Genomic DNA, 14,440 nt, shown 5'->3' with positions numbered 1-14,440 from the left:
TGGATATTGGGCAATCCTGTGGAGGATGGGGGAGTATCTAAAAAGTCAAGGTGTCAAGAACACTACCAAAAACAAAACAAAACAAAAAAAACCCACAGAATCAACTATTCTGGACCCATAGAAGCTCATAGAGACTGAACTGCAAGTCAGAGAGCATACATGGGACAGACCTAAGCCCTCTGAACAGATGTAGCATTTCTGTAGCTGTATCATGTGGTACTCCTAAAGAAGGAACTATATTATCTGCCTGTGAATCCCTTTCCCTAACTGGGCTGCCTTGGCTAGCCTCAATAGAGAAAGATGCTCCTAGTCTTAATTCAACTTGATATGCCAAGGCTGCTTCATATCCAAAGAAAGGATATCCTTTTCGAAGGAGAAAGGGAAGAAGGGTGGATGGGGGATGAAGGGTGGTGGAGAGGGAGGGACTGAGAGGAGAAGAGAAAGGGAAGCTGTGATCAAGATGTAAACTATATAACTTTAGTAGTAGTAGTAGTAGTAGTAGTAATAATAAGAATATAAAATAGAAGTGATGCTGGAACACCATTTTTACAAAATGAAAAACCTGCTCCCTCCATAAAGACAAATTTTCAGTCACCCTAATATGCAGAAAGACAAAGATGGTGATGACAGTGACTTGCAATTGATGCTCAGTACTGTGCAGAGTGTCCAGTAAACTCCTCTCATTAATGTGCACACAGTTTCATGTTTTTTTCCCCTATGTCACTCACATCTTATAGATGAAGAAATTGAAGCTTTAGAAGTTTATATAACTCACTCAAAGCCATACTGCTGTGGTCCTGATCAACTGATCTTAACGGGTTTATTTTTAGTGATTAGACTTTGCAGGATTGCCTAATCTGTACAGCCTCTTTAACAATCGTGTTATTTTCATTTGTTCTCTGCCCTCAGAATCTCTTGATTTACCCAGTGGCTTTTATTAGGTCAGAAGTGTAGATATGATGTGTAGTTTGATAGACAGGGTTGGTGTTAGACTGCTAGGAAATTAGGAGACTAGATTTGAACTACAGCTGCTTATAGGAGGAGAAACTTGAATATTCTCTTCCACATACATTGTTCCTCTTTTTTTTTTGGTGAAATAAATTAGTTGTGTGCAAATATCAGAAATCATTGTATTCAAATGATGATAGATGATGGAGACAAAATCAGATCACAAAATAAAGGTAGGCCCATCTCTTTGGTGTAACACATCTATTCTCACCCAACACAACTCATGTAAAGAGGCATATTCTAGTGCTGTGCAAAGTGATATCTTCTGATTACTTCAGAAGCTTCATATATGCTCCAAGATTGAAGCCAGAAATGTTCCATTCCAAGACAAGTCTCGAAAGAACTGTTTCCACCCTTCACAGGGGAATAAACTTTGAACATAACAGGGGTCACTCACATGCTTAAGTCACAATCTGTTCAACCAGGCAGTCACTTAACTCTGCCTAAATCAACTAGAAAGAAAGACATCTAAGAAAAACTCTGGGTGTTTAACCATACTATGTCTGCTGAAGTATGGGATACATGCACCATGCTTGCTTGGTGAACAGTTTAAGCAGGAGGAAAACATAGTCTATAACCACCAGACTTCCTACTGCTGTAGGTTTTGGCAAACTAGAATTTAGAAAAATGCTTTCCAACCTATTTTTTAAAGGGACAGGTGTTACTCTTCACAATAACAGCATAGTCCTTAAAAGTTGGGATTAATTTCCTGTAAATTTTCCACTCTAATTACTTGAATGGACACTATACATTCAAATTCATCTCATTACATGGAAGAACAACTTAAAATGAGAGGGGATACACAACACACACACACATGCACGCACACGCACACACGCGCGCACACACATATACACACACACACATATATATATATTTCTTCTAATCCAGACAGCAACTAAGACAAATTAAGGCGGATTCATTTTCCTTTGACTATTTTGTCAGTAGCAAGATCTTTGAGAAGCTGAAGATGCCAAATGAGTTTTCATCTAAGTAGTAGATGTGCTATTTTTTTATTGCTGGAACAAATACCTTGAGATGAATCAATTCATGGGTTTCAGTCCCTGGTTCCCTCCATTGCTTCATACCTCTTGCAAAGCAGATTACCACGCTGAAGGTGCATTTTGTAGCAAGGCCAATCACCTAATGGTGACTGCCAAGAAAAAGAGAGAGAAAGGAGATGCTGTCCCAAAATCCTGTTCAGGGTGTGCCTCGATGATCTAGCTTATTTAACCTAGATCACACCATGAAAGGTTTCCAGTGCTTGCTGTAGTGCTTCATTGGTAGTTCTCATGGTATTTAAGGTTTAACTCTATCACTATACCACCTTTCACTGCAGGGTTTATGGGTTTTGCTCTTAGCTGAGAAACATCTTCAGCTTAGCCACTGCAAGGATTGCTTCCACTGTATGTTCCATCTCACTAAGGAAAATGGCATTTCCATTTCCTGGGTTAACACACATTGAGAGACTGATAAGTACAAGTTTGGCCACTGTATCTCTAATAGGGATGAATTTGATGGATCATCTATCCCCAGCCCAGTGGACCAAGCAGGGCGATCAGAGCAATTGCATGACTACATTGCACCCCACCTTCTGCTTAAGAATCCCTCTCCTTGTTATTTTTCTTTCCAGTTATTGCTGGCAAGAGCAACCCTAGGAAGCATCATGATGTTAATTTTGTCTCAAGCCAATCTGTGACACTCTGTTGAGTATTGCAACAACTTCTATGTCACTGAATGTGTCACTTGCTCCAATACTATTTTCATTGAAAACTTATCAGAGTCTTAGCACAGTGCTAAGAACAAAAACAGAGATGTTATCAGGACCTCTAGTCACATAGAATTTAACAGGCTCCTACTCTGGACACAGAGTTTAATCCTACTTATGGACTTTATCCAAACATTTTGACAGTCTTATTCTTTGAAGGAAGGCTAATAGAAACATCCTATAGCCTGGGTTCTGCTCAAGGAATCATAGAGAAAATGGGGCTTCCAAGAGATCAGTAGTAGTGTTGGAATGTAATTGCTTTAGACTTACTCTATTTAAGCCCTATATAATGGTGCTAGATAGAGTCTGGGTTAAGGGGGGCATGGAGAAGAATAGAGTATGGGATGGTTACTCAGAAGGATTTAGAGATGTGGAGCTCTATGCCAATGGGAGTCACTGTCATAGCAGACACTGAAGATAAGATAAAGCAAAAGAAGATTTTTAATAAGTGTCAAGAGTAGGTGAAATGGAAGTTTCCTTGTCATTCCTATAGGCTTTGTAGCTATCAATTGGAAGAGTTGCATTTCTATGGAATCAATGTCAACTCACTTAATGTCCTGACATCTGAATCAGAAAGAAGCCAGATGCTCACTGTTCTGTCCACCTCCCCATTTCTACAGTTACTCTTTGCCCCATCCCTTAGCTTTAGGCCACATTGCTGTTGTATGGTGTAGTCACCTCCTGACTCAGAGACTCTGCTGGTACCATGTCATCAGCCTTGAAAGTCTCTCTGCATCCCTGAAACCTTCTAATCACTTCGATGCCCCTCCTTGAAGGACTTTCCCTGGGTTTGTGGCTCAGAAGCCACAGCCTCCACTCATTGTTGCCAATTTTCCATATTTCAGCATTCCATCTCATCATTCAAAGGCTGTCATCTTTGATGGATAGTGGGACTGTATCCTTCCTTTGTTATTTTTTGAGTTGTCCAAGTCACCTCTGCCATTGGCAGCCCTCAAAGTTCCAGAAATTTGTCCTGGTCTATGTTGTGAGAGCCAAAGACAATGTGAACCCTACCAGTTAGCTTTCTAAATAATTCCAGAGTGAATAACAGAACAAATATACAATTTTGAATGTTTCCTGTATGAGTCCATAGGATTGGCATGGCTATGTTGGTTCATAAAACAAGATATTGAGAACTTGGGTTTATCTCCATTTCTTGGGTGAGCAAAATCTTTAGATATCTCTGAGTTTCTCCTGGCTGATAAGTCAGATGTGAGGGGTATCTAGTCCTGGAACATTTCACCACCGAAAAAAACAGTGGCTATATAATGCTTTCTCTATGTGTGCATCTGTGCATTAACACTGTCCTTTTGGGCTTTCCTGACCTTCCTCCTGGCAGTAAAGATTACATCTGTAATCCTGTGGGAAATTGGGGCTGACGTGTAGTATGGTACCCAAAGTGGTTTCACTTGAGCAAACAGAGAATAATAGCCATGCACTTAAATGCTTGAATAGGTACCAATCGGAAGAATGTTTCTATAATCCATGTTTATAAAGCCCGTTAGCATGAATTTTTGAAATAGCACTTATACCACTTTACTCTTGACAAATGGTGTTTGTAGCCATTGAGATATTTTATTTCAATTATGCTCCAGAGTTACAGGGAGAATTCTAACAATAGCCAGGCATAAGCCATTTTTATTGTGTTCCTATCACTATTCTGGTTGTTAAACTCGACTGGACAGTTCATTAAGATGAAAAATTAACGACACATGTTAGGGGAAAATAATCACGGAACATGACAGCTTGTGGAGGTTTGCCCATTCAGAAACGTAGACAGATGACAAACATGCTGGTTTTCTGGAGAAATGGCATGGGCCTATTACTCCTTACTTATGTGTTTCCAAGCTCGTGTTTAAGGCTATGAGAAAATAATATATATATATATGTGTCCATTGACAATCAAAAACATACTATCTAGTTGGGAAGGCTAGAGAGACTTCTGCTGTCAATTTGGCCACTCCAGAAAAGTGTATGGTGCTCCAAATTTATTTTTATTTATGCTTTTCATGGGCAGGTGTCTACAGAGGCCAGAAAAGGGGTTAGATCTCCTACAGATCCCATTACAGGCAGCTATGATCCATCGGACATGAGTGTTGTGATCAGAGCTTGGGTCATTTGGAATAGGGATTTCTTTTAACCACCGAGCTCTCTTTGTAACCCCCATGTACACAAGTGCTGTAATTTAGGAATAATTCACTGTGGGCTTTAGAGAAGAGTTTTAGCCCTCAAAGAAGAGCATCCCTCAAAGGGATGCTGATTAGCAACCTATGTTCTAGAAATCTGAACTGCTAATGGCTATGAGGCATTGCATGTGAGAGACAGTGATGCACTCTAGAATTAGGTAGAGAGTGATTCGTGTACTGTTTTATGACTACTAGCCAAGATGTTACTTTCCATGTGCAATTTTGTGACATTTGAATACTATATATTCTGCTATTTTAAAGTGTGTTGTGCATCATACATATAACTTACTGTAAATTTTGTTACCTATTCAGAGAGTTAGGCTATGTTAATACAGCCTGAAAGATACGGCAGGTAGACTGAGGATTTTAAGTCTTTTCATGTAGTAAAATAGGAAAACATAAATCCATCCTGCAGATGTGAATCCAAGTATATCATCAGTTCATGATATGCCGCAGAGGTTTCAAATTGGTGTCCTCATCTCTGGGCCCCATTGCTACAATGTCCACATTTTTCTTACTCAATTCCACTGGTTCTGAGAAACTACAGACCCTGGAATATAGGAAGAGCATGGACCGGACCAACAGCCACTAGGATTTGCCTCTGCAGAATGTTTTAAGCTTTGGAAAGCCTCTTCTCTTCATTTCACTCGTCTTTTCTTATAGGAACCTTGTGAGACTGTTATATATGTACCCCCAGAGGTGAAGTATCACTTAGTTGCAAAGACATGAAGAAAAAGAAACCATACCTTTTTTTTTTTCTTTTGTCTGTGTAGAGGATACTGGATTGTCTTTCCCAGTCATTCAATTGTCTCCTGTGCACTTCTGCCTCTATTTTCAGGACCATTTCTCTATAAACTTTTCTATGCATCAAATTTCCCTGACCCAAGAGAAATTTCTAAGTGAAACCCTAGAGATGTGGGACCCATGGATGTTTAGAAACAGAGGTTAGAATGAGCTGGCCTGTCTGTTAACTATCGATGGGGTGTTGTCTATTGTTTCCATCTTAGAAGAGTAGATCTGTGTTTCCTTTGTAAGGAGCATGTCTAGATTAAAGCCACTTAAGTCATTATCTCCCCTGCATTCAAGAGAGAGCTTTGATGTCATTCTCAGCTTCCTAACTTCAATAAGGGGTCAGATTCTCATCCTGTTCAACAGGATGAGAATCTGACACGGGATTTGTAAACAATGCTGCGTTTCTGTTTCTTTCAGGGTTGGGGGAGGGTTTTTATTTCCCTTGCAGACAGGAAACTCAGCTTCACCAGGTTTCATCTGAGAAGTCAGGCTGCATTAACCTAAGCAGTAAGATCAGAACAAAAGCTCTGTTTGTGATCCGCCAGAGCTCAGTCAAGGTAATCCCTGCTGGTGAGCTACATTCAGGAAGCCTAAATATAATTAGATCTTCCAGAATGAAAAGGAGCTGGGACTTAGCAAATGGAAAGTTTAAGGAGTAAATGGTCTCTTTCCCCATTTCTCTGCAATTTGGTTAGCTTTTAAGGAACTACACGAAATATCTATCTCCCTACCAATCCTTTGTTTCTCTATCAGCATTTAAAGGATTTGTACTTCCTAAAAGAGATCTTGATAATCTTGGACCATTTTCCCCCATTGATAGACTCAGAGATGGAGTAATGGCACCTGGATTCCAATCTTGAGCTTAATAGGCTACTGACTATATAATAATCAATACATAGGTCATTGAAACTTTGTAACTTTCAGAGGAAGCATATCTCTGATATACCTGTATCAGTGCTTGCCAATGAGAAGCTTCCCTGAACTGGAGCAGAGCGGTTATATTTATGGCAAGATTTAATAGCATATGGTATCCAGGTGTTATCATCTACGTGATAGTACAGGCAAAGAAGGCTGCAATAACCTAATGAATCTAGGTCACATCTAGGTTTTGTTTTGGTTTTTACCAGTATCTCCAAAGCTCCCTGGCACTAAACCACCAACTAAAGAAAACACATGATGGGACTCGTAATTCTAGCTGCATATGTAGCAGAGGAAGGCCTACTCTGTAATCAATAGGAGAAGAGGCCCTTGGTCCTGTGAAGGTTATATAGCCCAGTATAGGGGACTGCCAGGGCCAGGAAGCCTGAGTGGGTGGGTTGGTGAGCAGGGGGAGGGGGGAAGGGATAGGAGGTGTTCAAAGGGGAAACTAGGAAAGGGGATAACATTTGAACTGTAAATAAAGAAAATATCACATCTAGGCTTTGAAGCATTTGTAGGAGCTCAGTTCATGAGTGTAGTGAAAGCCGGGTTTCTTCATGGATCTCTGTGGGTCTAATTGTTGAATGCCATGGGCAAATGGTTCTCTTTGCAGAAGGACAATGTGTGAAAATGTCCTACCAACTTCAGAAGCAGTATGGAGTGTTGGGTGAGTGGTGAGTCTTTATAATAGCTGGTGGAGCTTCCTGGAATTTTACACATGCTTCTTATTTTGTGAATTTGAATGGCACAATAGCTCTGGGTGGGTGGGGGGCACACTTTCTTTTTGCATAAAGAGAAAGCAGTGGAAAGCAGTGATAACCTTGACACATTTGCTGACTGAGGACAGACTTGATGTTTTTGCACCCAGTGATGACCTTGAATTTGTTTCCTTCCTTCCCAAAGTAAAGCAGTCCTTTGCAAAAGAGTGGGAGCTGTGGAAATGTGCTGTCTTTATCTTGTCAACTAAATAGTGACTTCTTCCAAGTCATTTCACCCCATGGAGGTTCCATTGTCTTCCCTTTTAAAGGGCTGCCTTAGCCTGACTCTGGTGTTGTATGGTAATACCACATGCCAGGGCTCAGTACACCACAAACTTTATCTTACTGTTTGAAACATCACAATTCACAATGAGTCCTCAAGGCTACAACCAAGTTGCAGGCCAGGCTTGGAGGGCTTTGTTCCATCTGATGATCCTAGAGACGAAGTCATTACTTTGGTCTTGTCTTTTATTATATCAGATGCCTCCCTCCTCTTTTGGATCATGGTCTCTTCTTCTACCTTCAGAGAATATCAGGTCAACCCCCCTTCTCTTAGCATTATTTTTTTTTCCTTGTAGTGTAGCTGAGACCCTCCTCAAAGGATATTTTTGATTACATGAAAAACAGCAAGTCAATCCTGGTTAATTTCCTGTCTCAAGATCTTTACATTTTTATTTATTTATTTATTTATTTATTTATTTAATTCAGAGGCAAGATTTCAAAGTGTAGCTCAGGCTGGCCTCAAACTCACTATTTTCTACCTTCAGCCCCCAAATGCTGAGATTACAAGAATGAACTACCATCAAGATCTTTAATTCAATTCTATTGATAAGGTCTCCTTTGCCATGAAAGATCTCATTGTTTAAAATTTTGGGGGTTTGTTGTGATCCATCTTTAGGGAAGTACTATTATGTCTGTACCAACCAATCATATTAACTCTTGGGATAGTTATAAGGCTCAGATGAGTTACTGAAAGCAACTCATGGTTGCTTGGATGGATCCAAGTTCTTCACTACATAATAACAATCCAGAAAAGAACGTAGGACTGTTAATGATGGCATTTGCTTGCATACCTCATGTAGTTGGACAAATCTCTATAGCTTTGTGCTCCGAAAGTGCCTTTCCTTGTTCAGTAATAGTTGAAGGCCATTTTAATGCTAAAGAGAAGTTGGTTTACAGAGAGAGTGTTGTCTGGATAAAACTCCAGATTATCTTAGCCAAGTGTTTTTCGAGCATTGGTTGTTATTAGGAAACGTGGAGAAGTCAGTAGGGGAATCTGGGGTTTTGTGTTCTACTGAAAAATAATCTATAAACTGCAAGAAGTGGTCCCAGGAGGATCAACGGATGTGTGGACGGTGTTATGGTGGGTTAACTGGCTTCCTATTACAAAATAATCACAATAGCACAGCAGGAAAAATACTGTCTTGCTTTGCAGCCATTGGGACACTTACTAATTCAGTGTGTTTCTCATCACGAATATTTCCTTTTCCAGAATAAATAATGCATGTAAGACAGGCTAGCGTTGGAGTTTATTGTTCAGTTCTGGATGGAATTGTTCACTAGTACATGTTTAGGTCACTAGTACAACTGACAATATGAATTCAGACTTCCAAAGTCAGGAATAAAGTTGAATTTTTCTATTAGAAAAAAATGCATTCTCTGTGAATAAATGATTGAATAGAGATAATATGAAAAGATTGAGAGGCTGGTATTTCAAGTGTGTGCTGCATACATGCCTTATACTTAGTTCATATTGTGGGAAAGAGGGATACTGAATTATTTGCTTAGAATTCTGAGACTGGTGACAAAGAAAGGAGATTGACCTGATACTTCACACCTAAACAGAACTCTTTGGATCTTCAGTGGGGGACCTGCCCTCAGCAAGTTGTCATGCTTCTCTTTCATGGGATGACACACATGGTGTGCCCCAGGATGAGGCTCTGCGGCCCCTTGATCTTTCTACTTTCTTCCTAAATGACAGATGTCCAAGGCTATGGTATATTTTGTTTCAATATTTTCTCTTCTAAGACATCTTTATCTGCCTTGAAATCTTAGTTCTCCTGATTGTCTTAAATGTCTTAACCTTGCAGACTTGAAGATAAATAAATGGCTGTGTATTTATTAAACATAGGAAGCGCAACACTCTAATACACATAGTCAGAATAGTGCCGGGGCTCATAGACGTTTAGAGAGCTACACAAAGGTTCTCACTTCTTTTAAAGTCAGAAGGAAAAGTACAATTTTAAATTATTTATTATTTTACAACTAAATACACACAGGTTTTGTTTATTTGCGTTTGGATAACTCACTAAGTCTAGCTAACGCTTCCCATATACCATATACGGACAGGTGTGGAGCTACAGCCATAGACTGGGACTTGGGAAACCTACCTACGCCTATATTCTCCACAAATCATGCCTCTCCTTTCTTAGTAACTACTCACTGTCAATTGTTTTTCAGTGTGTGAAGGACCTTGGAAGTCATATACCACACCTGTGCTTGGGTCAAGTCCTGGGGAGAGCAGCTGTGTCTCATCTCCTCCAGCACTCTGCACAGTACTTTCTGGAACTTTGCAAACTAGCTAACAGGTAGAAAATTTCTATGACAATGTTCCAGACAATACAGTCAGGAGTTGCTCCAAAGAACCTTTCTAAACAGGTCCACTTCCCTTGTATCCTTTCTTTTCTACTACCTCTGGTGAATGGTGGTAGGTACAAGGGAAGTTAAAGTGATTAAGAACCATTGTTAAGAATAGGTTTTGAAAAATTAAAGTTACAGGAAATAACTAGAAAGTTAACTTTGAAGGTTGAAAGTTGTCATTTTTTTATTTCAAAATGGTTGTAAAGCGCAAATTCATTATTTTTGGATAAACAGGGCCATGAAAGCAAAGGGCTTGTGGAACTTACAGTGAGATTCTCTGTGTACAGGGATAAAAAGTGATCAGCTTTCACACAGGATCTGCAGTCCTTACATAGAGGAGAGGATTTTTATCCTCAGATCTAGACAAATGGGTTCTGAGTAAGGCATGGGTATGGGAGCATAGCATCATAGAGATTCAGGGACCACCAGTCATGTGTCCTGGGTGGATAGTTCCATGGTAGGTGGGGACTTTAGAAGATGAGATAGAGTAAGCTTCTATCAGTCTAATATGCCAGGTAATGATCTGGAAAAGTTAGCTTGTGAAAGAGGGCAAGCATCTGAAGCTTAGGACTCAGAGGAAAGCTACTAGGCACAATATGCACCACAACCCCACAGGGCAGCTCAGAGGTTGTGTACCAGAGAGAAAAATATGGCCTGACCATGTCCTCATTACCCTGTACACCAGTCATCCTGGCTAGCCCTGTGTGAGCACAGGGCTGCTGGCTGCAGTAGTGAGAAGCTTGTGCAGGGCTAGTGGTCCCTAGCCTCAAGCTTTGAAGAGAGTGAAACCATATAAGCTGCAAGCTTTGTGTTTCATTGCTCAATAATAATAATACACATGATTTAAGACAATGCATAGCAATCTTTTTGAATCTTCATTTTTCGGGAATAGTAGGTCAGGGATTGAATTGGGGGCCCTGTGCACGCAAGATAACAAATCTAATACCTAAGTATGTGACTCAGTTCATTTCTTTTCTTTTCTTTCTTTCTTTTTTTTTTTGGGGGGGGGGGGTTCGAGACAGGGTTTCTCTGTGTAGTCCTGGCTGTCCTAGAACTCACTCTGTAGACCAGGCTGGCCTCGAACTCTGCCTCCTGAGTTCTGGGATTAAAAGCATGTGCCACCATGCCTGGCTCTCAATTCATTTCTTAAGTGTAAATTAGGAAATGGAGTTAGAGATGTCCAGAAACCAAGCATGATATCTGCAATGGGTGGAAATATGACACTAGGAAAATCTGTCAGAGATTCATTCAGAGAGGTACATACTAACTACCGTGTGAAAACATGTGACCAATATTTTATAATGCCTTTTCTGTGAAATAAAAAGTCCAGGAATGGTTACTATGGCAACCTAACAGCATTTGGCATGGTGCTCAGATTCTAAAATTCAGAGCCTCTCAATAGATGAACTCACTGGCCCCCTTCAAAATTTCTCTAAAGCTTCCAAATGGAGGCATCTGCCAGGTGTCTTGCTGTAACCTTCTGTATCCTCCACAGACCTAGTGGACTGGTGGTAGATTAAATACCAGCTTGTTACCTTTCTTTCTCTGTCCTTTCTTCTCTCATTGCCTTGAGCTCTGAGTTCTCCAAAGGGCATAGGGTAATCTGGCCTCACACCCTCTAGAGGGAAAGATAATCTTGTGCCTTAGGAACCATGTGATACTAGGTAGGACAGAGGAGCAGAGGCTTGCTTTCCTTCTGAAACTATCTAGGGACAGCTGAAATGGCTTATACTGCCCACCCTAAGGAAATAGCAGGACTCAGAAGGGGCCAATGGAGGCCTGCTTAGGTTTATGAGTTCCTTGACAATAGGAAGTATCATGAGCGTATTGGCAAGTGTTTAGATTAATTTGGTTTCAGAAAGAAGGCAATACACGTGTGTCTAGTATGTAAAGGATTTGATTAATGAGCATCTAGGAAATTATTCCTTGACATCTCACCCCACTGTGTGCAGATTCAATTGCTTTTTCAACCGAGATATTTCTCTTTGTCTCACTTTCATCTCCTGAGAGAACCAAGCTTGAAAAAAAAAATGAAGTATGTCCTAGCAAAGATTTTGAAAGAGTGTCTCCTGGAGGCTTTTAGAATTTGTTTGCTGATACAAAGCCTAAATGAGGGCCTCAGAATAATACTTTGATATCTAGACCACAGGGCTACAAAGCCCTGTCACATTGCCTTTTTAGGTTACTTCCTGCCTGCCCCAGTATTCAAAGTCCCGCTCATTTTGCATGCACACTATGCTTTGCTATGTAATACATAGAGGAAGTACACAGAAAACTTGAGTAAAGCTGAGATGCTTTGATCTTTCAGAGGGAATTCTACACCAGCCTTTGAGATGCCATGTTGACTCTGACAAGCAGAACAGAGGAGATAATGCAATCTAAATGGCTAGTTGTCGGAAATGAAGAGATTGGATTTCAATCTAACTCTCTGTTGCTTCCTTGGACCACTGAGCATATAAGACAGGCATAGGGAGTATGCTTTCCTGCCACAAACAGTTGCCCTTGCTGACCAATTAAACCTGAGTCAAATTCTGCTCCAAAGGTTAAGGTATCTACAGACAGCCTCCTCAGTCCATCTATATTCTCCAGGTTGATTTCTGGCAGGTCAAGAAATATGCTTTAGTTGCCACTGAATCAGGGCTATTTCTCTACATAAGAGCATGCAAATAGAAAACTTACTTGGCTCTATGATTTAGTGACATACAAGGTATAACCTGGATTTGGGGTGATAATTCATAAAACCTTTGAATAGAATAAAACCAAATGACTGTTAAATGTCAGAGACTCTAGGTGAAAGGTTCATGAGGATTTCTTATATTGGTTTTAAATTGTTCATTAGGTTTGATATGTTTTAAAAACAAACAGAAGTATTTTAGCCTAAACAAGCACACATAAGAGAAGAAGGGAAATTTAATTTTTACTGTGATATAGAACAGTGTGCAGAAGGATGCAGTTGGGTGTCACCACGAAGGAACATAAATAGCTATTTAAATGTATGGCCCTGTAACTGTTTAGAAATTCTATGGATAGCCAACCAAAGAGCAAGCTAGTGTGGGCTGGACCTAGGCCCTTCATACATATGTCTCAGATGTACAGCTTGGTCTTCGTGCCTGTCCTCAACAACTGGAACAGGGGCTGTCACTGAATCTGTTGCCTGTCTGTGGATCCTGGGCCCCTTGTCTGGCCTCAGTGGGAGTGAATGCTCCTAGCCCTGCAGATACTGTAGTGCCAGGGTGGGGTCATACACAGGGTTCTCCCCTTCTCAGAGGAGAAGGGGAGGGAGGAATGAATGGAGAAGCTGTGCTGGGCAGGGGGGGGGGGAACTGGGAGAAGAGGGGGCAGGTATTGAGATGGAAAGTGAATTAATGAATTAATGATTAAAAAACTAAAAAAGATTCTATGGATAGTTATGTACCAACCCAAATGTAGTGGTTGGCTACAGGGATGGATTAAGGCACACACACACACACACAAAGAACAAGATTTCTCCAAGCACCAAAATTTCCATTTTAATTTTAAATCACCTTTATTCAATCATCTTGTTTGTTTGTCCATAAACAGTTTATAATGTATTTTTGCCCTGACCAAAGGTGGCTGAACTCAGAACCTTCTTTGCCTCATTCTGGTCAGTGCCACCCATGCTCAGCTCTAAACCCAGTGATTGAAGCATCTTCTGATTTTGTCTAGCATAGTTAGCCATTCCGGGTGTAGCATTCATAGATGTGACTGTGTTTTGTTTGAGTGTCTGCCAGCCTCGCATCATCAACAGAATGCAGAGCAGGGCTATTTAAAGGTACAATTTCAATGTCGTTGTCATATTCATATGTAAACATTTGGCTTTTATAGCAGTCTTAGTACCTAGCTCAAGATATATAATAAGTTTCATCTGTGAAGGATGGTGGATGAAGAACAGTACAGCAAGCCTGTTGGTGTTGGTGCTGGAAACCACTATGCAACTTTGAAAGTTCTTATGGACTGTTGAAGCATGACTAGACTAAAGGAACTGCCAGAAATATCTTCCAGCATTCTTCCACACAAGCTGATTAAGAGGTCCAAAAGACTTAAGAGGAGACAAATTGATGGTTAGGAGACCCCACATCGACGTACACAGAGGCAGAGAACCACCCTATCCATTGTTAATTCTGTGTCCCTCTGCAAGTTCTTGAGCTATTGGGATCCTCAGTATCCTACCATCTACCAAAGCGCCTAACACAGCAGCCAAAGTTTTCAGCAATATCAGACAAGACAACGACTGCAAATCATGTCAGACAGAGACGGCCTCAACGCAATGTTTAATAACCACCAGCCAGTTATTATTAAAATGGCTCTTTTGCATGTTATGAGTTAAATACAGCAAAGCATTGGTACTT

The 14,440-nt window shown here is 40.5% G+C and overlaps 1 protein-coding gene across 2 annotated transcripts in view; it reads right to left on the bottom strand.

Annotated features, from left to right (window-relative positions):
- The window catches only part of Cdh11 (cadherin 11), a 158,161-nt gene that overhangs the window by 71,786 nt on the left and 71,935 nt on the right, over positions 1–14,440 (bottom strand). The window lies entirely within an intron of this gene.

Source organism: Mus caroli, unplaced genomic scaffold (assembly GCF_978045245.1).
Source record: "Mus caroli unplaced genomic scaffold, Mus_caroli_1 scaffold_10, whole genome shotgun sequence".
Taxonomy (NCBI): Eukaryota; Metazoa; Chordata; class Mammalia; order Rodentia; family Muridae; genus Mus; species Mus caroli.
Note: the sequence above shows the minus strand (reverse complement) of the source record. Positions and strands in the feature narration are given on the sequence as shown.